Raw genomic sequence first — 25,539 nt, 5'->3', positions numbered from 1 at the left:
TCTTTGGATTCGGCACAACACCACACGTTGCCATTCCGTCACTCCGGTGGGTCAAAATTTTTACTTGCTGCTGTACAGGCTGAACAACGTGCTTTGGATTCGGCACAACAACACTCGTTGCCATTCTGTCACTCCGGTGGGTCATAACATTTACTTGCTGCTGTACACGCTGAACAACGTGCTTTGGTTTCGGCGCAACACCACTCGTTGCTATTCTGCCACTGCGGTGATTCATAACATTTACTTGCGACAGTACAGGCTTGACAACGTGCTTTGGATTCGGCACAACACCACTCGTTGCCATTCCGTCACTCCGGTGGGTCATAACATTTACTTGCTGTAGTACAGGCTCAACAACGTGCTTTGGATTCAGCACAACACCACACGTTGCCATTCCGTCACACCGGTGGTTCATAACTTTTACTTGCTGCTGTACATGCTGAACAACGTGCTTTGGATTCGGCACAACACCACACGTTGCCATTCCGTCACACCGGTGGGTCATAACTTTTATTTGCTGCTGTACACGCTGAACAACGTGCTTTGGATTCGGCACAACACCACACGTTGCCATTCCGTCACACCGGTGGTTTATAACTTTTATTTGCTGCTGTATACGCTGAACAACGTGCTTTGGATTCGGCACAACACCACTCGTTGCCATTCCGTCACTCCGGTGGGTCATAACATTTACTTGCTGCTGTACAGGCTCAACAACGTGCTTTTGTTTCGGCACAACACCACACGTTGCCATTCCGTCAAACCGGTGGGTCATAACTTTTATTTGCTGCTGTACACGCTGAACAACGTGCTTTGGATTCGGCACAACACCACACGTTGCCATTCCGTCACACCGGTGGTTCATAACTTTTACTTGCTGCTGTAACGCTGAACAACGGGCTTTGGATTCGGCACAACACCACACGTTGCCATTCCGTCACACCGGTGGTTCATAACTTTTATTTGCTGCTGTACACGCTGAACAACGTGCTTTGGATTCGGCACAACACCACTTGTTGTCATTCCGTCACTCAGGTGGGTCATAAATTTTACTTGCTGCTGTACACACTGAACAACGTGTTTTGGTTTCGGCACAAAACCACTCGTAGCTATTCTGCCACTCCGGTGGGACATAACTTTTACTTACTACTGTACACGCTGAACAACGTGCTTTGGTGTCGGCACAACTCCACTCGTTGCTATTCTGCCACTCCGGTGGGACATAACTTTTACTTGCTGCTGTACACGCTGAACAACGTGCTTTGGTATCGGCACAACACCACTCGTTGCTATTCTGCCACTCCGGTGGGACATAACTTCTACTGGCTGCTGTACACGCTGAACAACGTGCTTTGGATTCGGCACAACACCACTCGTTGCCATTCCGTCACTCCGGTGGGACATAACTTTTACTTGCTGCTGAACACGCTGAACAACGTGCTTTGGTTTCGGCACAACACCACTCGTTTCTATTCTGCCACTCCGGTGGGACATAACTTTTACTTGCTGCTGTACACGCTGAACAACGTGCTTTGGTATCGGCACAACACCACTCGTTGCTATTCTGCCACTCCGGTGGGACATAACTTCTACTGGCTGCTGTACACGCTGAACAACGTGCTTTGGATTCGGCACAACACCACTCGTTGCTATTCTGCCACTCCGGTGGGACATAACTTTTACTTGCTGCTGTACACGCTGAACAACGTGCTTTGGTTTCGGCACAACACCACTCGTTGCTATTCTGCCACTCCGGTGGGACATAACTTCTACTGGCTGCTGTACACGCTGAACAACGTGCTTTGGTTTCGGCACAACACCACTCGTTGCTATTCTGCCACTCCGGTGGGACATAACTTCTACTGGCTGCTGTACAGGCTGAACAACGTGCTTTGGTTTCGGCACAACACCACACGTTGCCATTCCGTCACACCGGTGGGTCATAACTTTTATTTGCTGCTTTACACCCTGAAAACGTGCTTTGGATTCAGCACAACACCACACATTGCCATTCCGTCACACCGGTGGTTCATAACTTTTACTTGCTGCTGTACAGGCTGAACAACGTTCTTTGGATTCGGCACAACACCACACGTTGCCATTCCGTCACTCCGGTGGGTCAAAATTTTTACTTGCTGCTGTACAGGCTGAACAACGTGCTTTGGATTCGGCACAACAACACTCGTTGCCATTCTGTCACTCCGGTGGGTCATAACATTTACTTGCTGCTGTACACGCTGAACAACGTGCTTTGGTTTCGGCGCAACACCACTCGTTGCTATTCTGCCACTGCGGTGATTCATAACATTTACTTGCTGCAGTACAGGCTCAACAACGTGCTTTGGATTCAGCACAACACCACACGTTGCCATTCCGTCACACCGGTGGTTCATAACGTTTATTTGCTGCTGTACATGCTGAACAACGTGCTTTGGATTCGGCACAACACCACACGTTGCCATTCCGTCACACCGGTGGGTCATAACTATTATTTGCTGCTGTACACGCTGAACAACGTGCTTTGGATTCGGCACAACACCACACGTTGCCATTCCGTCACACCGGTGGTTCATAACTTTTATTTGCTGCTGTACACGCTGAACAACGTGCTTTGGATTCGGCACAACACCACTCGTTGCCATTCCGTCACTCCGGTGGGTCATAACATTTACTTGCTGCTGTACAGGCTCAACAACGTGCTTTTGTTTCGGCACAACACCACACGTTGCCATTCCGTCAAACCGGTGGGTCATAACTTTTATTTGCTGCTGTACACGCTGAACAACGTGCTTTGGTTTCGGCGCAACACCACTCGTTGCTATTCTGCCACTGCGGTGATTCATAACATTTACTTGCGACAGTACAGGCTTGACAACGTGCTTTGGATTCGGCACAACACCACTCGTTGCCATTCCGTCCCTCCGGTGGGTCATAACATTTACTTGCTGCTGTACAGGCTGAACAACGTGCTTTGGATTCGGCACAACACCACTCGTTGCCATTCCGTCACTCCGGTGGGTCATAACATTTACTTGCTGCTGTACAGGCTCAACAACGTGCTTTGGATTCGGCACAACACCACACGTTTCCATTCCGTCACACCGGTGGTTCATAACTTTTATTTGCTGCTGTACACGCTGAACAACGTGCTTTGTTTCGGCACAACACCACTCGTTGCTATTCTGCCACTCCGGTGGGACATAACCTTTACTGGCTGCTGTACACGCTGAACAACGTGCTTTATATTCGGCACAACACCACTCGTTGCCATTCCCTAACTCCGGTGGGTCATAAATTTTACTTGCTGCTGTACACACTGAACAACGTGTTTTGGTTTCGGCACAACTCCACTCGTTGCTATTCTGCCACTCCGGTGGGACATAACTTTTACTTGCTGCTGTAACGCTGAACAATGTGCTTTGGATTCGGCACAACACCACACGTTCCCATTCCGTCACACCGGTGGTTCATAACGTTTATTTGCTGCTGTACACGCTGAACAACGTGCTTTGGATTCGGCACAACACCACTCGTTGCCATTCCGTCACTCCGGTGGGTCATAAATTTTACTTGCTGCTGTACACACTGAACAACGTGTTTTGGTTTCGGCACAACACCACTCGTTGCTATTCTGCCACTCCGGTGGGACATAACTTTTACTTGCTGCTGTACACGCTGAACAACGTGCTTTGGTTTCGGCACAACACCACTCGATGCTATTCTGCCACTCCGGTGGGACATAACTTCTACTGGCTGCAGTACACGCTGAACAACGTGCTTTGGATTCGGCACAACACCACTCGTTGCTATTCTGCCACTCCGGTGGGACATAACTTTTACTTGCTGCTGTAACGCTGAACAATGTGCTTTGGATTCGGCACAACACCACACGTTCCCATTCCGTCACACCGGTGGTTCATAACGTTCATTTGCTGCTGTACACGCTGAACAACGTGCTTTGGATTCGGCACAACACCACTCGTTGCCATTCCGTCACTCCGGTGGGTCATAAATTTTACTTGCTGCTGTACACACTGAACAACGTGTTTTGGTTTCGGCACAACACCACTCGTTGCTATTCTGCCACTCCGGTGGGACATAACTTTTACTTGCTGCTGTACACGCTGAACAACGTGCTTTGGTTTCGGCACAACACCACTCGATGCTATTCTGCCACTCCGGTGGGACATAACTTCTACTGGCTGCTGTACACGCTGAACAACGTGCTTTGGATTCGGCACAACACCACTCGTTGCTATTCTGCCACTCCGGTGGGACATAACTTTTACTTGCTGCTGTAACGCTGAACAACGGGCTTTGGATTCGGCACAACACCACACGTTCCCATTCCGTCACACCGGTGGTTCATAACGTTTATTTGCTGCTGTACACGCTGAACAACGTGCTTTGGTTTCGGCGCAACACCACTCGTTGCTATTCTGCCACTGCGGTGATTCATAACTTTTACTTGCTGCTGTACACGCTGAACAACGTGCTTTGGTTTCGGCACAACACCACTCGTTGCTATTCTGCCACTCCGGTGGGACATAACTTTTACTTGCTGCTGTACACGCTGAACAACGTGCTTTGGTATCGGCACAACACCACTCGTACCTATTCTGCCACTCCGGTGGGACATAACTTCTACTGGCTGCTGTACACGCTGAACAACGTGCTTTGGTTTCGGCACAACACCACTCGTTGCTATTCTGCCACTCCGGTGGGACATAACTTCTACTGGCTGCTGTACAGGCTGAACAACGCGCTTTGGTTTCGGCACAACACCACACGTTGCCATTCCGTCACACCGGTGGGTCATAACTTTTATTTGCTGCTGTACACGTTGAACAACGTGCTTTGGATTCGGCACAACACCACTCGTTGCCATTCCGTCACTCCGGTGGGTCATAATTTTTACTTGCTGCTGTACACCCTGAACAACGTGCTTTGGTTTCGGCACAACACCACTCGTTGCTATTCTGCCACAGCGGTGCGTCATAACATTTACTTGCTGCTGTACAGGCTTGACAACGTGCTTTGGATTCGGCACAACACCACTCGTTGCCATTCCGTCACTCCGGTGGGTCATAACATTTACTTGCTGCTGTACAGGCTCAACAACGTGCTTTGGATTCAGCACAACACCACACGTTGCCATTCCGTCACACCGGTGGTTCATAACTTTTACTTGCTGCTGTACAGGCTGAACAACGTTCTTTGGATTCGGCACAACACCACACGTTGCCATTCCGTCACTCCGGTGGGTCAAAATTTTTACTTGCTGCTGTACAGGCTGAACAACGTGCTTTGGATTCGGCACAACAACACTCGTTGCCATTCTGTCACTCCGGTGGGTCATAACATTCACTTGCTGCTGTACACGCTGAACAACGTGCTTTGGTTTCGGCGCAACACCACTCGTTGCTATTCTGCCACTGCGGTGATTCATAACATTTACTTGCGACAGTACAGGCTTGACAACGTGCTTTGGATTCGGCACAACACCACTCGTTGCCATTCCGTCACTCCGGTGGGTCATAACATTTACTTGCTGCAGTACAGGCTCAACAACGTGCTTTGGATTCAGCACAACACCACACGTTGCCATTCCGTCACACCGGTGGTTCATAACTTTTACTTGCTGCTGTACAGGCTGAACAACGTGGTTTGGATTCGGCACAACACCACACGTTGCCATTCCGACACACCGGTGGGTCATAACTTTTATTTGCTGCTGTACACGCTGAACAACGTGCGTTGGATTCGGCACAACACCACTCGTTGCCGTTCCGTCACTCCGGTGGGTCATAACTTTTACTTCCTGCTGTACACGCAGAACAACGTGCTTTGGATTCGGCACAACACTACTCGTTGCCATTCCGTCCCTCCGGTGGGTCATAACATTTACTTGCTGCTGTACAGGCTGATCAACGTGCTTTGGATTCGGCACAACACCACTCGTTGCCATTCCGTCACTCCGGTGGGTCATAACTTTTACTTGCTGCTGTACAGGCTCAACAACGTGCTTTGGATTCGGCACAACACCACACGTTTCCATTCCGTCACACCGGTGGTTCATAACTTTTATTTGCTGCTGTACACGCTGAACAACGTGCTTTGGTTTCGGCACAACACCACTCGTTGCTATTCTGCCACTCCGGTGGGACATAACCTTTACTGGCTGCTGTACACGCTGAACAACGTGCTTTAGATTCGGCACAACACCACTCGTTGCCATTCCCTAACTCCGGTGGGTCATAAATTTTACTTGCTGCTGTACACACTGAACAACGTGTTTTGGTTTCGGCACACCTCCACTCGTTGCTATTCTGCCACTCCGGTGGGACATAACTTTTACTTGCTGCTGTAACGCTGAACAATGTGCTTTGGATTCGGCACAACACCACACGTTCCCATTCCGTCACACCGGTGGTTCATAACGTTTATTTGCTGCTGTACACGCTGAACAACGTGCTTTGGATTCGGCACAACACCACTCGTTGCCATTCCGTCACTCCGGTGGGTCATAAATTTTACTTGCTGCTGTACACACTGAACAACGTGTTTTGGTTTCGGCACAACACCACTCGTTGCTATTCTGCCACTCCGGTGGGACATAACTTTTACTTGCTGCTGTACACGCTGAACAACGTGCTTTGGTTTCGGCAACCACACCACTCGATGCTATTCTGCCACTCCGGTGGGACATAACTTCTACTGGCTGCTGTACACGCTGAACAACGTGCTTTGGATTCGGCACAACACCACTCGTTGCTATTCTGCCACTCCGGTGGGACATAACTTTTACTTGCTGCTGTAACGCTGAACAACGTGCTTTGGATTCGGCACAACACCACACGTTCCCATTCCGTCACACCGGTGGTTCATAACGTTTATTTGCTGCTGTACACGCTGAACAACGTGCTTTGGTTTCGGCGCAACACCACTCGTTGCTATTCTGCCACTGCGGTGATTCATAACTTTTACTTGCTGCTGTACACGCTGAACAACGTGCTTTGGTTTCGGCACAACACCACTCGTTGCTATTCTGCCACTCCGGTGGGACATAACTTTTACTTGCTGCTGTACACGCTGAACAACGTGCTTTGGTATCGGCACAACACCACTTGTTGCTTTTCTGCCACTCCGGTGGGACATAACTTCTACTGGCTGCTGTACACGCTGAACAACGTGCTTTGGATTCGGCACAACACCACTCGTTGCTATTCTGCCACTCCGGTGGGACATAACTTTTACTTGCTGCTGTACACGCTGAACAACGTGCTTTGGTTTCGGCACAACACCACTCGTTGCTATTCTGCCACTCCGGTGGGACATAACTTCTACTGGCTGCTGTACACGCTGAACAACGTGCTTTGGTTTCGGCACAACACCACTCGTTGCTATTCTGCCACTCCGGTGGGACATAACTTCTACTGGCTGCTGTACAGGCTGAACAACGCGCTTTGGTTTCGGCACAACACCACACGTTGCCATTCCGTCACACCGGTGGTTCATAACTTTTACTTGCTGCTGTACAGGCTGAACAACGTTCTTTGGATTCGGCACAACACCACACGTTGCCATTCCGTCACTCCGGTGGGTCAAAATTTTTACTTGCTGCTGTACAGGCTGAACAACGTGCTTTGGATTCGGCACAACAACACTCGTTGCCATTCTGTCACTCCGGTGGGTCATAACATTTACTTGCTGCTGTACACGCTGAACAACGTGCTTTGGTTTCGGCGCAACACCACTCGTTGCTATTCTGCCACTGCGGTGATTCATAACATTTACTTGCGACAGTACAGGCTTGACAACGTGCTTTGGATTCGGCACAACACCACTCGTTGCCATTCCGTCACTCCGGTGGGTCATAACATTTACTAGCTGCAGTACAGGCTCAACAACGTGCTTTGGATTCAGCACAACACCACACGTTGCCATTCCGTCACACCGGTGGTTCATAACTTTTACTTGCTGCTGTACATGCTGAAAAACGTGCTTTGGATTCGGCACAACACCACACGTTGCCATTCCGTCACACCGGTGGGTCATAACTTTTATTTGCTGCTGTACACGCTGAACAACATGCTTTGGATTCGGCACAACATCACTCGTTGCCATTCCGTCACTCCGGTGGGTCAAAATTTTTACTTGCTGCTGTACAGGCTGAACAACGTGGTTTGGATTCGGCACAACACCACACGTTGCCATTCCGACACACCGGTGGGTCATAACTTTTATTTGCTGCTGTACACGCTGAACAACGTGCTTTGGATTCGGCACAACACCACTCGTTGCCGTTCCGTCACTCCGGTGGGTCATAACTTTTACTTCCTGCTGTACACGCAGAACAACGTGCTTTGGATTCGGCACAACACTACTCGTTGCCATTCCGTCCCTCCGGTGGGTCATAACATTTACTTGCTGCTGTACAGGCTGATCAACGTGCTTTGGATTCGGCACAACACCACTCGTTGCCATTCCGTCACTCCGGTGGGTCATAACTTTTACTTGCTGCTGTACAGGCTCAACAACGTGCTTTGGATTCGGCACAACACCACACGTTTCCATTCCGTCACACCGGTGGTTCATAACTTTTATTTGCTGCTGTACACGCTGAACAACGTGCTTTGGTTTCGGCACAACACCACTCGTTGCTATTCTGCCACTCCGGTGGGACATAACCTTTACTGGCTGCTGTACACGCTGAACAACGTGCTTTAGATTCGGCACAACACCACTCGTTGCCATTCCCTAACTCCGGTGGGTCATAAATTTTACTTGCTGCTGTACACACTGAACAACGTGTTTTGGTTTCGGCACACCTCCACTCGTTGCTATTCTGCCACTCCGGTGGGACTTAACTTTTACTTTCTGCTGTAACGCTGAACAATGTGCTTTGGATTCGGCACAACACCACACGTTCCCATTCCGTCACACCGGTGGTTCATAACGTTTATTTGCTGCTGTACACGCTGAACAACGTGCTTTGGATTCGGCACAACACCACTCGTTGCCATTCCGTCACTCCGGTGGGTCATAAATTTTACTTGCTGCTGTACACACTGAACAACGTGTTTTGGTTTCGGCACAACACCACTCGTTGCTATTCTGCCACTCCGGTGGGACATAACTTTTACTTGCTGCTGTAACGCTGAACAATGTGCTTTGGATTCGGCACAACACCACACGTTCCCATTCCGTCACACCGGTGGTTCATAACGTTTATTTGCTGCTGTACACGCTGAACAACGTGCTTTGGATTCGGCACAACACCACTCGTTGCCATTCCGTCACTCCGGTGGGTCATAAATTTTACTTGCTGCTGTACACACTGAACAACGTGTTTTGGTTTCGGCACAACACCACTCGTTGCTATTCTGCCACTCCGGTGGGACATAACTTCTACTGGCTGCTGTACACGCTGAACAACGTGCTTTGGATTCGGCACAACACCACTCGTTGCTATTCTGCCACTCCGGTGGGACATAACTTTTACTTGCTGCTGTAACGCTGAACAACGTGCTTTGGATTCGGCACAACACCACACGTTCCCATTCCGTCACACCGGTGGTTCATAACGTTTATTTGCTGCTGTACACGCTGAACAACGTGCTTTGGTTTCGGCGCAACACCACTCGTTGCTATTCTGCCACAGCGGTGATTCATAACTTTTACTTGCTGCTGTACACGCTGAACAACGTATTTTGGTTTCGGCACAACACCACTCGTTGCTATTCTGCCACTCCGGTGGGACATAACTTTTACTTGCTGCTGTACACGCTGAACAACGTGCTTTGGTATCGGCACAACACCACTCGTTGCTATTCTGCCACTCCGGTGAGACATAACTTCTACTGGCTGCTGTACACACTGAACAACGTGCTTTGGATTCGGCACAACACCACTCGTTGCTATTCTGCCACTCCGGTGGGACATAACTTTTACTTGCTGCTGTACACGCTGAACAACGTGCTTTGGTTTCGGCACAACACCACTCGTTGCTATTCTGCCACTCCGGTGGGACATAACTTCTACTGGCTGCTGTACACGCTGAACAACGTGCTTTGGTTTCGGCACAACACCACTCGTTGCTATTCTGCCACTCCGGTGGGACATAACTTCTACTGGCTGCTGTACAGGCTGAACAACGCGCTTTGGTTTCGGCACAACACCACACGTTGCCATTCCGTCACACCGGTGGGTCATAACTTTTATTTGCTGCTGTACACGTTGAACAACGTGCTTTGGATTCGGCACAACACCACTCGTTGCCATTCCGTCACTCCGGTGGGTCATAACTTTTACTTGCTGCTGTACACCCTGAACAACGTGCTTTGGTTTCGGCACAACACCACTCGTTGCTATTCTGCCACAGCGGTGCGTCATAACATTTACTTGCTGCTGTACAGGCTTGACAACGTGCTTTGGATTCGGCACAACACCACTCGTTGCCATTCCGTCACTCCGGTGGGTCATAACATTTACTTGCTGCTGTACAGGCTCAACAACGTGCTTTGGATTCAGCAAAACACCACACGTTGCCATTCCGTCACACCGGTGGTTCATAACTTTTACTTGCTGCTGTACAGGCTGAACAACGTTCTTTGGATTCGGCACAACACCACACGTTGCCATTCCGTCACTCCGGTGGGTCAAAATTTTTACTTGCTGCTGTACAGGCTGAACAACGTGCTTTGGATTCGGCACAACAAAACTCGTTGCCATTCTGTCACTCCGGTGGGTCATAACATTTACTTGCTGCTGTACACGCTGAACAACGTGCTTTGGTTTCGGCGCAACACCACTCGTTGCTATTCTGCCACTGCGGTGATTCATAACATTTACTTGCGACAGTACAGGCTTGACAACGTGCTTTGGATTCGGCACAACACCACTCGTTGCCATTCCGTCACTCCGGTGGGTCATAAATTTTACTTGCTGCTGTACACGCTGAACAACGTGCTTTGGATTCGGCACAACACCACTCGTTGCCATTCCGTCACTCCGGTGGGTCATAAATTTTACTTGCTGCTGTACACGCTGAACAACGTGCTTTGGTTTCGGCACAACACCACTCCTTGCTATTCGGCCACTCCGGTGGGACATAACTTCTATTGGCTGCTGTACACGCTGAACAACGTGCTTTGGATTCGGCACAACACCACTCGTTGCTATTCTGCCACTCCGGTGGGACATAACTTTTACTTGCTGCTGTACTCACTGAACAACGTGCTTTGGTTTCGGCACAACACCACTCGTTGCTATTCTGCCACTCCGGTGGGACATAACTTCTACTGGCTGCTGTACACGCTGAACAACGTGCTTTGGATTCGGCACAACACTACTCGTTGCTATTCTGCCACTCCGGTGGGACATAACATTTACTTGCTGCTGAACACGCTGAACAACGTGCTTTGGTTTCGGCACAACACCACTCGTTGCTATTCTGCCACTCCGGTGGGACATAACTTTTACTTGCTGATGTACACGCTGAACAACGTGCTTTGGTATCGGCACAACACCACTCGTTGCTATTCTGCCACTCCGGTGGGACATAACTTCTACTGGCTGCTGTACACGCTGAACAACGTGCTTTGGATTCGGCACAACACCACTCGTTGCCATTCCGTCACTCCGGTGGGACATAACTTTTACTTGCTGCTGAACACGCTGAACAACGTGCTTTGGTTTCGGCACAACACCACTCGTTTCTATTCTGCCACTCCGGTGGGACATAACTTTTACTTGCTGCTGTACACGCTGAACAACGTGCTTTGGTATCGGCACAACACCACTCGTTGCTATTCTGCCACTCCGGTGGGACATAACTTCTACTGGCTGCTGTACACGCTGAACAACGTGCTTTGGATTCGGCACAACACCACTCGTTGCTATTCTGCCACTCCGGTGGGACATAACTTTTACTTGCTGCTGTACACGCTGAACAACGTGCTTTGGTTTCGGCACAACACCACTCGTTGCTATTCTGCCACTCCGGTGGGACATAACTTCTACTGGCTGCTGTACACGCTGAACAACGTGCTTTGGTTTCGGCACAACACCACTCGTTGCTATTCTGCCACTCCGGTGGGACATAACTTCTACTGGCTGCTGTACAGGCTGAACAACGTGCTTTGGTTTCGGCACAACACCACACGTTGCCATTCCGTCACACCGGTGGGTCATAACTTTTATTTGCTGCTTTACACCCTGAAAACCTGCTTTGGATTCAGCACAACACCACACATTGCCATTCCGTCACACCGGTGGTTCATAACTTTTACTTGCTGCTGTACAGGCTGAACAACGTTCTTTGGATTCGGCACAACACCACACGTTGCCATTCCGTCACTCCGGTGGGTCAAAATTTTTACTTGCTGCTGTACAGGCTGAACAACGTGCTTTGGATTCGGCACAACAACACTCGTTGCCATTCTGTCACTCCGGTGGGTCATAACATTTACTTGCTGCTGTACACGCTGAACAACGTGCTTTGGTTTCGGCGCAACACCACTCGTTGCTATTCTGCCACTGCGGTGATTCATAACATTTACTTGCTGCAGTACAGGCTCAACAACGTGCTTTGGATTCAGCACAACACCACACGTTGCCATTCCGTCACACCGGTGGTTCATAACGTTTATTTGCTGCTGTACATGCTGAACAACGTGCTTTGGATTCGGCACAACACCACACGTTGCCATTCCGTCACACCGGTGGGTCATAACTATTATTTGCTGCTGTACACGCTGAACAACGTGCTTTGGATTCGGCACAACACCACACGTTGCCATTCCGTCACACCGGTGGTTCATAACTTTTATTTGCTGCTGTACACGCTGAACAACGTGCTTTGGATTCGGCACAACACCACTCGTTGCCATTCCGTCACTCCGGTGGGTCATAACATTTACTTGCTGCTGTACAGGCTCAACAACGTGCTTTTGTTTCGGCACAACACCACACGTTGCCATTCCGTCAAACCGGTGGGTCATAACTTTTATTTGCTGCTGTACACGCTGAACAACGTGCTTTGGTTTCGGCGCAACACCACTCGTTGCTATTCTGCCACTGCGGTGATTCATAACATTTACTTGCGACAGTACAGGCTTGACAACGTGCTTTGGATTCGGCACAACACCACTCGTTGCCATTCCGTCACTCCGGTGGGTCATAAATTTTACTTGCTGCTGTACACGCTGAACAACGTGCTTTGGATTCGGCACAACACCACTCGTTGCCATTCCGTCACTCCGGTTGGTCATAAATTTTACTTGCTGCTGTACACGCTGAACAACGTGCTTTGGTTTCGGCACAACACCACTCCTTGCAATTCGGCCACTCCGGTGGGACATAACTTCTATTGGCTGCTGTACACGCTGAACAACGTGCTTTGGATTCGGCACAACACCACTCGTTGCTATTCTGCCACTCCGGTGGGACATAACTTTTACTTGCTGCTGTACTCACTGAACAACGTGCTTTGGTTTCGGCACAACACCACTCGTTGCTATTCTGCCACTCCGGTGGGACATAACTTCTACTGGCTGCTGTACACGCTGAACAACGTGCTTTGGATTCGGCACAACACCACTCGTTGCTATTCTGCCACTCCGGTGGGACATAACTTTTACTTGCTGCTGAACACGCTGAACAACGTGCTTTGGTTTCGGCACAACACCACTCGTTGCTATTCTGCCACTCCGGTGGGACATAACTTTTACTTGCTGCTGTACACGCTGAACAACGTGCTTTGGTTTCGGCACAACACCACTCGTTGCTATTCTGCCACTCCGGTGGGACATAACTTTTACTTGCTGCTGTACACGCTGAACAACGTGCTTTGGTATCGGCACAACACCACTCGTTGCTATTCTGCCACTCCGGTGGGACATAACTTCTACTGGCTGCTGTACACGCTGAACAACGTGCTTTGGATTCGGCACAACACCACTCGTTGCTATTCTGCCACTCCGGTGGGACATAACTTTTACTTGCTGCTGTACACGCTGGACAACGTGCTTTGGTTTCGGCACAACACCACTCGTTGCTATTCTGCCACTCCGGTGGGACATAACTTCTACTGGCTGCTGTACACGCTGAACAACGTGCTTTGGTTTCGGCACAACACCACTCGTTGCTATTCTGCCACTCCGGTGGGACATAACTTCTACGGGCTGCTGTACAGGCTGAACAACGTGCTTTGGTTTCGGCACAACACCACACGTTGCCATTCTGTCACACCGGTGGGTCATAACTTTTATTTGCTGCTGTACACCCTGAAAACGTGCTTTGGATTCAGCACAACACCACACATTGCCATTCCGTCACACCGGTGGTTCATAACTTTTACTTGCTGCTGTACAGGCTGAACAACGTTCTTTGGATTCGGCACAACACCACACGTTGCCATTCCGTCACTCCGGTGGGTCAAAATTTTTACTTGCTGCTGTACAGGCTGAACAACGTGCTTTGGATTCGGCACAACAACACTCGTTGCCATTCTGTCACTCCGGTGGGTCATAACATTTACTTGCTGCTGTACACGCTGAACAACGTGCTTTGGTTTCGGCGCAACACCACTCGTTGCTATTCTGCCACTGCGGTGATTCATAACATTTACTTGCGACAGTACAGGCTTGACAACGTGCTTTGGATTCGGCACAACACCACTCGTTGCCATTCCGTCACTCCGGTGGGTCATAACATTTACTTGCTGCAGTACAGGCTCAACAACGTGCTTTGGATTCAGCACAACACCACACGTTGCCATTCCGTCACACCGGTGGTTCATAACTTTTACTTGCTGCTGTACATGCTGAACAACGTGCTTTGGATTCGGCACAACACCACACGTTGCCATTCCGTCACACCGGTGGGTCATAACTTTTATTTGCTGCTGTACACGCTGAACAACGTGCTTTGGATTCGGCACAACACCACACGTTGCCATTCCGTCACACCGGTGGGTCATAACTTTTATTTGCTGCTGTACACGCTGAACAACGTGCTTTGGATTCGGCACAACACCACTCGTTGCCATTCCGTCACTCCGGTGGGTCATAACATTTACTTTCTGCTGTACAGGCTCAACAACGTGCTTTTGTTTCGGCACAACACCACACGTTGCCATTCCGTCACACCGGTGGTTCATAACTTTTACTTGCTGCTGTAACGCTGAACAACGTGCTTTGGATTCGGCACAACACCACACGTTGCCATTCCGTCACACCGGTGGTTCATAACTTTTATTTGCTGCTGTACACGCTGAACAACGTGCTTTGGATTCGGCACAACACCACTCGTTGCCATTCCGTCACTCCGGTGGGTCATAACATTTACTTGCTGCTGTACAAGGCTCAACAACGTGCTTTTGTTTCGGCACAACACCACACGTTGCCATTCCGTCAAACCGGTGGGTCATAACTTTTATTTGCTGCTGTACACGCTGAACAACGTGCTTTGGTTTCGGCGCAACACCACTCGTTGCTATTCTGCCAATGCGGTGATTCATAACATTTACTTGCGACAGTACAGGCTTGACAACGTGCTTTGGATTCGGCACAACACCACTCGTTGCCATTCCGTCACTCCGGTGGGTCATAAATTTTACTTGCTGCTGTACACGCTGAACAACGTGCTTTGGTTTCGGCACAACACCACTCCTTGCTATTCGGCCACTCCGGTGGGACATAACTTCTATTGGCTGCTGTACACGCTGAACAACGTGCTTTGGATTCGGCACAACACCACTCGTTGCTATTCTGCCACTCCGGTGGGACATAACTTTTACTTGCTGCTGTACTCACTGAACAACGTGCTTTGGTTTCGGCGCAACACCACTCGTTGCTATTCTGCCACTCCGGTGGGACATAACTTCTACTGGCTGCTGTACACGCTGAACAACGTGCTTTGGATTCGGCACAACACCACTCGTTGCTATTCTGCCACTCCGGTGGGACATAACTTTTACTTGCTGCTGAACACGCTGAACAACGTGCTTTGGTTTCGGCACAACACCACTCGTTGCTATTCTGCCACTCCGGTGGGACATAACTCTTACTTGCTGCTGTACACGCTGAACAACGTGCTTTGGTTTCGGCACAACACCACTCGTTGCTATTCTGCCACTCCGGTGGGACATAACTTTTACTTGCTGCTGTACACGCTGAACAACGTGCTTTGGTATCGGCACAACACCACTCGTTGCTATTCTGCCACTCCGGTGGGACATAACTTCTACTGGCTGCTGTACACGCTGAACAACGTGCTTTGGATTCGGCACAACACCACTCGTTGCTATTCTGCCACTCCGGTGGGACATAACTTTTACTTGCTGCTGTACACGCTGAACAACGTGCTTTGGTTTCGGCACAACACCACTCGTTGCTATTCTGCCACTCCGGTGGGACATAACTTCTACTGGCTGCTGTACACGCTGAACAACGTGCTCTGGTTTCGGCACAACACCACTCGTTGCTATTCTGCCACTCCGGTGGGACATAACTTCTACGGGCTGCTGTACAGGCTGAACAACGTGCTTTGGTTTCGGCACAACACCACACGTTGCCATTCCGTCACACCGGTGGGTCATAACTTTTATTTGCTGCTGTACACCCTGAAAACGTGCTTTGGATTCAGCACAACACCACACATTGCCATTCCGTCACACCGGTGGTTCATAACTTTTACTTGCTGCTGTACAGGCTGAACAACGTTCTTTGGATTCGGCACAACACCACACGTTGCCATTCCGTCACTCCGGTGGGTCAAAATTTTTACTTGCTGCTGTACAGGCTGAACAACGTGCTTTGGATTCGGCACAACAACACTCGTTGCCATTCTGTCACTCCGGTGGGTCATAACATTTACTTGCTGCTGTACACGCTGAACAACGTGCTTTGGTTTCGGCGCAACACCACTCGTTGCTATTCTGCCACTGCGGTGATTCATAACATTTACTTGCGACAGTACAGGCTTGACAACGTGCTTTGGATTCGGCACAACACCACTCGTTGCCATTCCGTCACTCCGGTGGGTCATAACATTTACTTGCTGCAGTACAGGCTCAACAACGTGCTTTGGATTCAGCACAACACCACACGTTGCCATTCCGTCACACCGGTGGTTCATAACTTTTACTTGCTGCTGTACATGCTGAACAACGTGCTTTGGATTCGGCACAACACCACACGTTGCCATTCCGTCACACCGGTGGGTCATAACTTTTATTTGCTGCTGTACACGCTGAACAACGTGCTTTGGATTCGGCACAACACCACACGTTGCCATTCCGTCACACCGGTGGTTTATAACTTTTATTTGCTGCTGTATACGCTGAACAACGTGCTTTGGATTCGGCACAACACCACTCGTTGCCATTCCGTCACTCCGGTGGGTCATAACATTTACTTGCTGCTGTACAGGCTCAACAACGTGCTTTTGTTTCGGCACAACACCACACGTTGCCATTCCGTCAAACCGGTGGGTCATAACTTTTATTTGCTGCTGTACACGCTGAACAACGTGCTTTGGATTCGGCACAACACCACACGTTGCCATTCCGTCACACCGGTGGTTCATAACTTTTACTTGCTGCTGTAACGCTGAACAACGGGCTTTGGATTCGGCACAACACCACACGTTGCCATTCCGTCACACCGGTGGTTCATAACTTTTATTTGCTGCTGTACACGCTGAACAACGTGCTTTGGATTCGGCACAACACCACTTGTTGTCATTCCGTCACTCAGGTGGGTCATAAATTTTACTTGCTGCTGTACACACTGAACAACGTGTTTTGGTTTCGGCACAAAACCACTCGTAGCTATTCTGCCACTCCGGTGGGACATAACTTTTACTTACTACTGTACACGCTGAACAACGTGCTTTGGTGTCGGCACAACTCCACTCGTTGCTATTCTGCCACTCCGGTGGGACATAACTTTTACTTGCTGCTGTACACGCTGAACAACGTGCTTTGGTATCGGCACAACACCACTCGTTGCTATTCTGCCACTCCGGTGGGACATAACTTCTACTGGCTGCTGTACACGCTGAACAACGTGCTTTGGATTCGGCACAACACCACTCGTTGCCATTCCGTCACTCCGGTGGGACATAACTTTTACTTGCTGCTGAACACGCTGAACAACGTGCTTTGGTTTCGGCACAACACCACTCGTTTCTATTCTGCCACTCCGGTGGGACATAACTTTTACTTGCTGCTGTACACGCTGAACAACGTGCTTTGGTATCGGCACAACACCACTCGTTGCTATTCTGCCACTCCGGTGGGACATAACTTCTACTGGCTGCTGTACACGCTGAACAACGTGCTTTGGATTCGGCACAACACCACTCGTTGCTATTCTGCCACTCCGGTGGGACATAACTTTTACTTGCTGCTGTACACGCTGAACAACGTGCTTTGGTTTCGGCACAACACCACTCGTTGCTATTCTGCCACTCCGGTGGGACATAACTTCTACTGGCTGCTGTACACGCTGAACAACGTGCTTTGGTTTCGGCACAACACCACTCGTTGCTATTCTGCCACTCCGGTGGGACATAACTTCTACTGGCTGCTGTACAGGCTGAACAACGTGCTTTGGTTTCGGCACAACACCACACGTTGCCATTCCGTCACACCGGTGGGTCATAACTTTTATTTGCTGCTTTACACCCTGAAAACGTGCTTTGGATTCAGCACAACACCACACATTGCCATTCCGTCACACCGGTGGTTCATAACTTTTACTTGCTGCTGTACAGGCTGAACAACGTTCTTTGGATTCGGCACAACACCACACGTTGCCATTCCGTCACTCCGGTGGGTCAAAATTTTTACTTGCTGCTGTACAGGCTGAACAACGTGCTTTGGATTCGGCACAACAACACTCGTTGCCATTCTGTCACTCCGGTGGGTCATAACATTTACTTGCTGCTGTACACGCTGAACAACGTGCTTTGGTTTCGGCGCAACACCACTCGTTGCTATTCTGCCACTGCGGTGATTCATAACATTTACTTGCTGCAGTACAGGCTCAACAACGTGCTTTGGATTCAGCACAACACCACACGTTGCCATTCCGTCACACCGGTGGTTCATAACGTTTATTTGCTGCTGTACATGCTGAACAACGTGCTTTGGATTCGGCACAACACCACACGTTGCCATTCCGTCACACCGGTGGGTCATAACTATTATTTGCTGCTGTACACGCTGAACAACGTGCTTTGGATTCGGCACAACACCACACGTTGCCATTCCGTCACACCGGTGGTTCATAACTTTTATTTGCTGCTGTACACGCTGAACAACGTGCTTTGGATTCGGCACAACACCACTCGTTGCCATTCCGTCACTCCGGTGGGTCATAACATTTACTTGCTGCTGTACAGGCTCAACAACGTGCTTTTGTTTCGGCACAACACCACACGTTGCCATTCCGTCAAACCGGTGGGTCATAACTTTTATTTGCTGCTGTACACGCTGAACAACGTGCTTTGGTTTCGGCGCAACACCACTCGTTGCTATTCTGCCAATGCGGTGATTCATAACATTTACTTGCGACAGTACAGGCTTGACAACGTGCTTTGGATTCGGCACAACACCACTCGTTGCCATTCCGTCACTCCGGTGGGTCATAAATTTTACTTGCTGCTGTACACGCTGAACAACGTGCTTTGGTTTCGGCACAACACCACTCCTTGCTATTCGGCCACTCCGGTGGGACATAACTTCTATTGGCTGCTGTACACGCTGAACAACGTGCTTTGGATTCGGCACAACACCACTCGTTGCTATTCTGCCACTCCGGTGGGACATAACTTTTACTTGCTGCTGTACTCACTGAACAACGTGCTTTGGTTTCGGCGCAACACCACTCGTTGCTATTCTGCCACTCCGGTGGGACATAACTTCTACTGGCTGCTGTACACGCTGAACAACGTGCTTTGGATTCGGCACAACACCACTCGTTGCTATTCTGCCACTCCGGTGGGACATAACTTTTACTTGCTGCTGAACACGCTGAACAACGTGCTTTGGTTTCGGCACAACACCACTCGTTGCTATTCTGCCACTCCGGTGGGACATAACTCTTACTTGCTGCTGTACACGCTGAACAACGTGCTTTGGTTTCGGCACAACACCACTCGTTGCTATTCTGCCACTCCGGTGGGACATAACTTTTACTTGCTGCTGTACACGCTGAACAACGTGCTTTGGTATCGGCACAACACCACTCGTTGCTATTCTGCCACTCCGGTGGGACATAACTTCTACTGGCTGCTGTACACGCTGAACAACGTGCTTTGGATTCGGCACAACACCACTCGTTGCTATTCTGCCACTCCGGTGGGACATAACTTTTACTTGCTGCTGTACACGCTGAACAACGTGCTTTGGTTTCGGCACAACACCACTCGTTGCTATTCTGCCACTCCGGTGGGACATAACTTCTACTGGCTGCTGTACACGCTGAACAACGTGCTCTGGTTTCGGCACAACACCACTCGTTGCTATTCTGCCACTCCGGTGGGACATAACTTCTACGGGCTGCTGTACAGGCTGAACAACGTGCTTTGGTTTCGGCACAACACCACACGTTGCCATTCCGTCACACCGGTGGGTCATAACTTTTATTTGCTGCTGTACACCCTGAAAACGTGCTTTGGATTCAGCACAACACCACACATTGCCATTCCGTCACACCGGTGGTTCATAACTTTTACTTGCTGCTGTACAGGCTGAACAACGTTCTTTGGATTCGGCACAACACCACACGTTGCCATTCCGTCACTCCGGTGGGTCAAAATTTTTACTTGCTGCTGTACAGGCTGAACAACGTGCTTTGGATTCGGCACAACAACACTCGTTGCCATTCTGTCACTCCGGTGGGTCATAACATTTACTTGCTGCTGTACACGCTGAACAACGTGCTTTGGTTTCGGCGCAACACCACTCGTTGCTATTCTGCCACTGCGGTGATTCATAACATTTACTTGCGACAGTACAGGCTTGACAACGTGCTTTGGATTCGGCACAACACCACTCGTTGCCATTCCGTCACTCCGGTGGGTCATAACATTTACTTGCTGCAGTACAGGCTCAACAACGTGCTTTGGATTCAGCACAACACCACACGTTGCCATTCCGTCACACCGGTGGTTCATAACTTTTACTTGCTGCTGTACATGCTGAACAACGTGCTTTGGATTCGGCACAACACCACACGTTGCCATTCCGTCACACCGGTGGGTCATAACTTTTATTTGCTGCTGTACACGCTGAACAACGTGCTTTGGATTCGGCACAACACCACACGTTGCCATTCCGTCACACCGGTGGTTTATAACTTTTATTTGCTGCTGTATACGCTGAACAACGTGCTTTGGATTCGGCACAACACCACTCGTTGCCATTCCGTCACTCCGGTGGGTCATAACATTTACTTGCTGCTGTACAGGCTCAACAACGTGCTTTTGTTTCGGCACAACACCACACGTTGCCATTCCGTCAAACCGGTGGGTCATAACTTTTATTTGCTGCTGTACACGCTGAACAACGTGCTTTGGATTCGGCACAACACCACACGTTGCCATTCCGTCACACCGGTGGTTCATAACTTTTACTTGCTGCTGTAACGCTGAACAACGGGCTTTGGATTCGGCACAACACCACACGTTGCCATTCCGTCACACCGGTGGTTCATAACTTTTATTTGCTGCTGTACACGCTGAACAACGTGCTTTGGATTCGGCACAACACCACTTGTTGTCATTCCGTCACTCAGGTGGGTCATAAATTTTACTTGCTGCTGTACACACTGAACAACGTGTTTTGGTTTCGGCACAAAACCACTCGTAGCTATTCTGCCACTCCGGTGGGACATAACTTTTACTTACTACTGTACACGCTGAACAACGTGCTTTGGTGTCGGCACAACTCCACTCGTTGCTATTCTGCCACTCCGGTGGGACATAACTTTTACTTGCTGCTGTACACGCTGAACAACGTGCTTTGGTATCGGCACAACACCACTCGTTGCTATTCTGCCACTCCGGTGGGACATAACTTCTACTGGCTGCTGTACACGCTGAACAACGTGCTTTGGATTCGGCACAACACCACTCGTTGCCATTCCGTCACTCCGGTGGGACATAACTTTTACTTGCTGCTGAACACGCTGAACAACGTGCTTTGGTTTCGGCACAACACCACTCGTTTCTATTCTGCCACTCCGGTGGGACATAACTTTTACTTGCTGCTGTACACGCTGAACAACGTGCTTTGGTATCGGCACAACACCACTCGTTGCTATTCTGCCACTCCGGTGGGACATAACTTCTACTGGCTGCTGTACACGCTGAACAACGTGCTTTGGATTCGGCACAACACCACTCGTTGCTATTCTGCCACTCCGGTGGGACATAACTTTTACTTGCTGCTGTACACGCTGAACAACGTGCTTTGGTTTCGGCACAACACCACTCGTTGCTATTCTGCCACTCCGGTGGGACATAACTTCTACTGGCTGCTGTACACGCTGAACAACGTGCTTTGGTTTCGGCACAACACCACTCGTTGCTATTCTGCCACTCCGGTGGGACATAACTTCTACTGGCTGCTGTACAGGCTGAACAACGTGCTTTGGTTTCGGCACAACACCACACGTTGCCATTCCGTCACACCGGTGGGTCATAACTTTTATTTGCTGCTTTACACCCTGAAAACGTGCTTTGGATTCAGCACAACACCACACATTGCCATTCCGTCACACCGGTGGTTCATAACTTTTACTTGCTGCTGTACAGGCTGAACAACGTTCTTTGGATTCGGCACAACACCACACGTTGCCATTCCGTCACTCCGGTGGGTCAAAATTTTTACTTGCTGCTGTACAGGCTGAACAACGTGCTTTGGATTCGGCACAACAACACTCGTTGCCATTCTGTCACTCCGGTGGGTCATAACATTTACTTGCTGCTGTACACGCTGAACAACGTGCTTTGGTTTCGGCGCAACACCACTCGTTGCTATTCTGCCACTGCGGTGATTCATAACATTTACTTGCTGCAGTACAGGCTCAACAACGTGCTTTGGATTCAGCACAACACCACACGTTGCCATTCCGTCACACCGGTGGTTCATAACGTTTATTTGCTGCTGTACATGCTGAACAACGTGCTTTGGATTCGGCACAACACCACACGTTGCCATTCCGTCACACCGGTGGGTCATAACTATTATTTGCTGCTGTACACGCTGAACAACGTGCTTTGGATTCGGCACAACACCACACGTTGCCATTCCGTCACACCGGTGGTTCATAACTTTTATTTGCTGCTGTACACGCTGAACAACGTGCTTTGGATTCGGCACAACACCACTCGTTGCCATTCCGTCACTCCGGTGGGTCATAACATTTACTTGCTGCTGTACAGGCTCAACAACGTGCTTTTGTTTCGGCACAACACCACACGTTGCCATTCCGTCAAACCGGTGGGTCATAACTTTTATTTGCTGCTGTACACGCTGAACAACGTGCTTTGGTTTCGGCGCAACACCACTCGTTGCTATTCTGCCACTGCGGTGATTCATAACATTTACTTGCGACAGTACAGGCTTGACAACGTGCTTTGGATTCGGCACAACACCACTCGTTGCCATTCCGTCACTCCGGTGGGTCATAAATTTTACTTGCTGCTGTACACGCTGAACAACGTGCTTTGGATTCGGCACAACACCACTCGTTGCCATTCCGTCACTCCGGTGGGTCATAAATTTTACTTGCTGCTGTACACGCTGAACAACGTGCTTTGGTTTCGGCACAACACCACTCCTTGCTATTCGGCCACTCCGGTGGGACATAACTTCTATTGGCTGCTGTACACGCTGAACAACGTGCTTTGGATTCGGCACAACACCACTCGTTGCTATTCTGCCACTCCGGTGGGATATAACTTTTACTTGCTGCTGTACTCACTGAACAACGTGCTTTGGTTTCGGCACAACACCACTCGTTGCTATTCTGCCACTCCGGTGGGACATAACTTCTACTGGCTGCTGTACACGCTGAACAACGTGCTTTGGATTCGGCACAACACCACTCGTTGCTATTCTGCCACTCCGGTGGGACATAACTTTTACTTGCTGCTGAACACGCTGAACAACGTGCTTTGGTTTCGGCACAACACCACTCGTTGCTATTCTGCCACTCCGGTGGGACATAACTTTTACTTGCTGCTGTACACGCTGAGCAACGTGCTTTGGTTTCGGCACAACACCACTCGTTGCTATTCTGCCACTCCGGTGGGACATAACTTTTACTTGCTGCTGTACACGCTGAACAACGTGCTTTGGTATCGGCACAACACCACTCGTTGCTATTCTGCCACTCCGGTGGGACATAACTTCTACTGGCTGCTGTACACGCTGAACAACGTGCTTTGGTTTCGGCACAACACCACTCGTTGCTATTCTGCCACTCCGGTGGGACATAACTTCTACGGGCTGCTGTACAGGCTGAACAACGTGCTTTGGTTTCGGCACAACACCACACGTTGCCATTCTGTCACACCGGTGGGTCATAACTTTTATTTGCTGCTGTACACCCTGAAAACGTGCTTTGGATTCAGCACAACACCACACATTGCCATTCCGTCACACCGGTGGTTCATAACTTTTACTTGCTGCTGTACAGGCTGAACAACGTTCTTTGGATTCGGCACAACACCACACGTTGCCATTCCGTCACTCCGGTGGGTCAAAATTTTTACTTGCTGCTGTACAGGCTGAACAACGTGCTTTGGATTCGGCACAACAACACTCGTTGCCATTCTGTCACTCCGGTGGGTCATAACATTTACTTGCTGCTGTACACGCTGAACAACGTGCTTTGGTTTCGGCGCAACACCACTCGTTGCTATTCTGCCACTGCGGTGATTCATAACATTTACTTGCGACAGTACAGGCTTGACAACGTGCTTTGGATTCGGCACAACACCACTCGTTGCCATTCCGTCACTCCGGTGGGTCATAACATTTACTTGCTGCAGTACAGGCTCAACAACGTGCTTTGGATTCAGCACAACACCACACGTTGCCATTCCGTCACACCGGTGGTTCATAACTTTTACTTGCTGCTGTACATGCTGAACAACGTGCTTTGGATTCGGCACAACACCACACGTTGCCATTCCGTCACACCGGTGGGTCATAACTTTTATTTGCTGCTGTACACGCTGAACAACGTGCTTTGGATTCGGCACAACACCACACGTTGCCATTCCGTCACACCGGTGGGTCATAACTTTTATTTGCTGCTGTACACGCTGAACAACGTGCTTTGGATTCGGCACAACACCACTCGTTGCCATTCCGTCACTCCGGTGGGTCATAACATTTACTTGCTGCTGTACAGGCTCAACAACGTGCTTTTGTTTCGGCACAACACCACACGTTGCCATTCCGTCACACCGGTGGTTCATAACTTTTACTTGCTGCTGTAACGCTGAACAACG

Source organism: Amblyomma americanum, chromosome 3, assembly GCF_052857255.1.
Source record: "Amblyomma americanum isolate KBUSLIRL-KWMA chromosome 3, ASM5285725v1, whole genome shotgun sequence".
In the NCBI taxonomy this organism is placed as follows: Eukaryota; Metazoa; Arthropoda; class Arachnida; order Ixodida; family Ixodidae; genus Amblyomma; species Amblyomma americanum.
The sequence above is the reverse complement of the archived record's forward strand: the minus strand, read 5'-3'. Positions refer to the sequence as shown.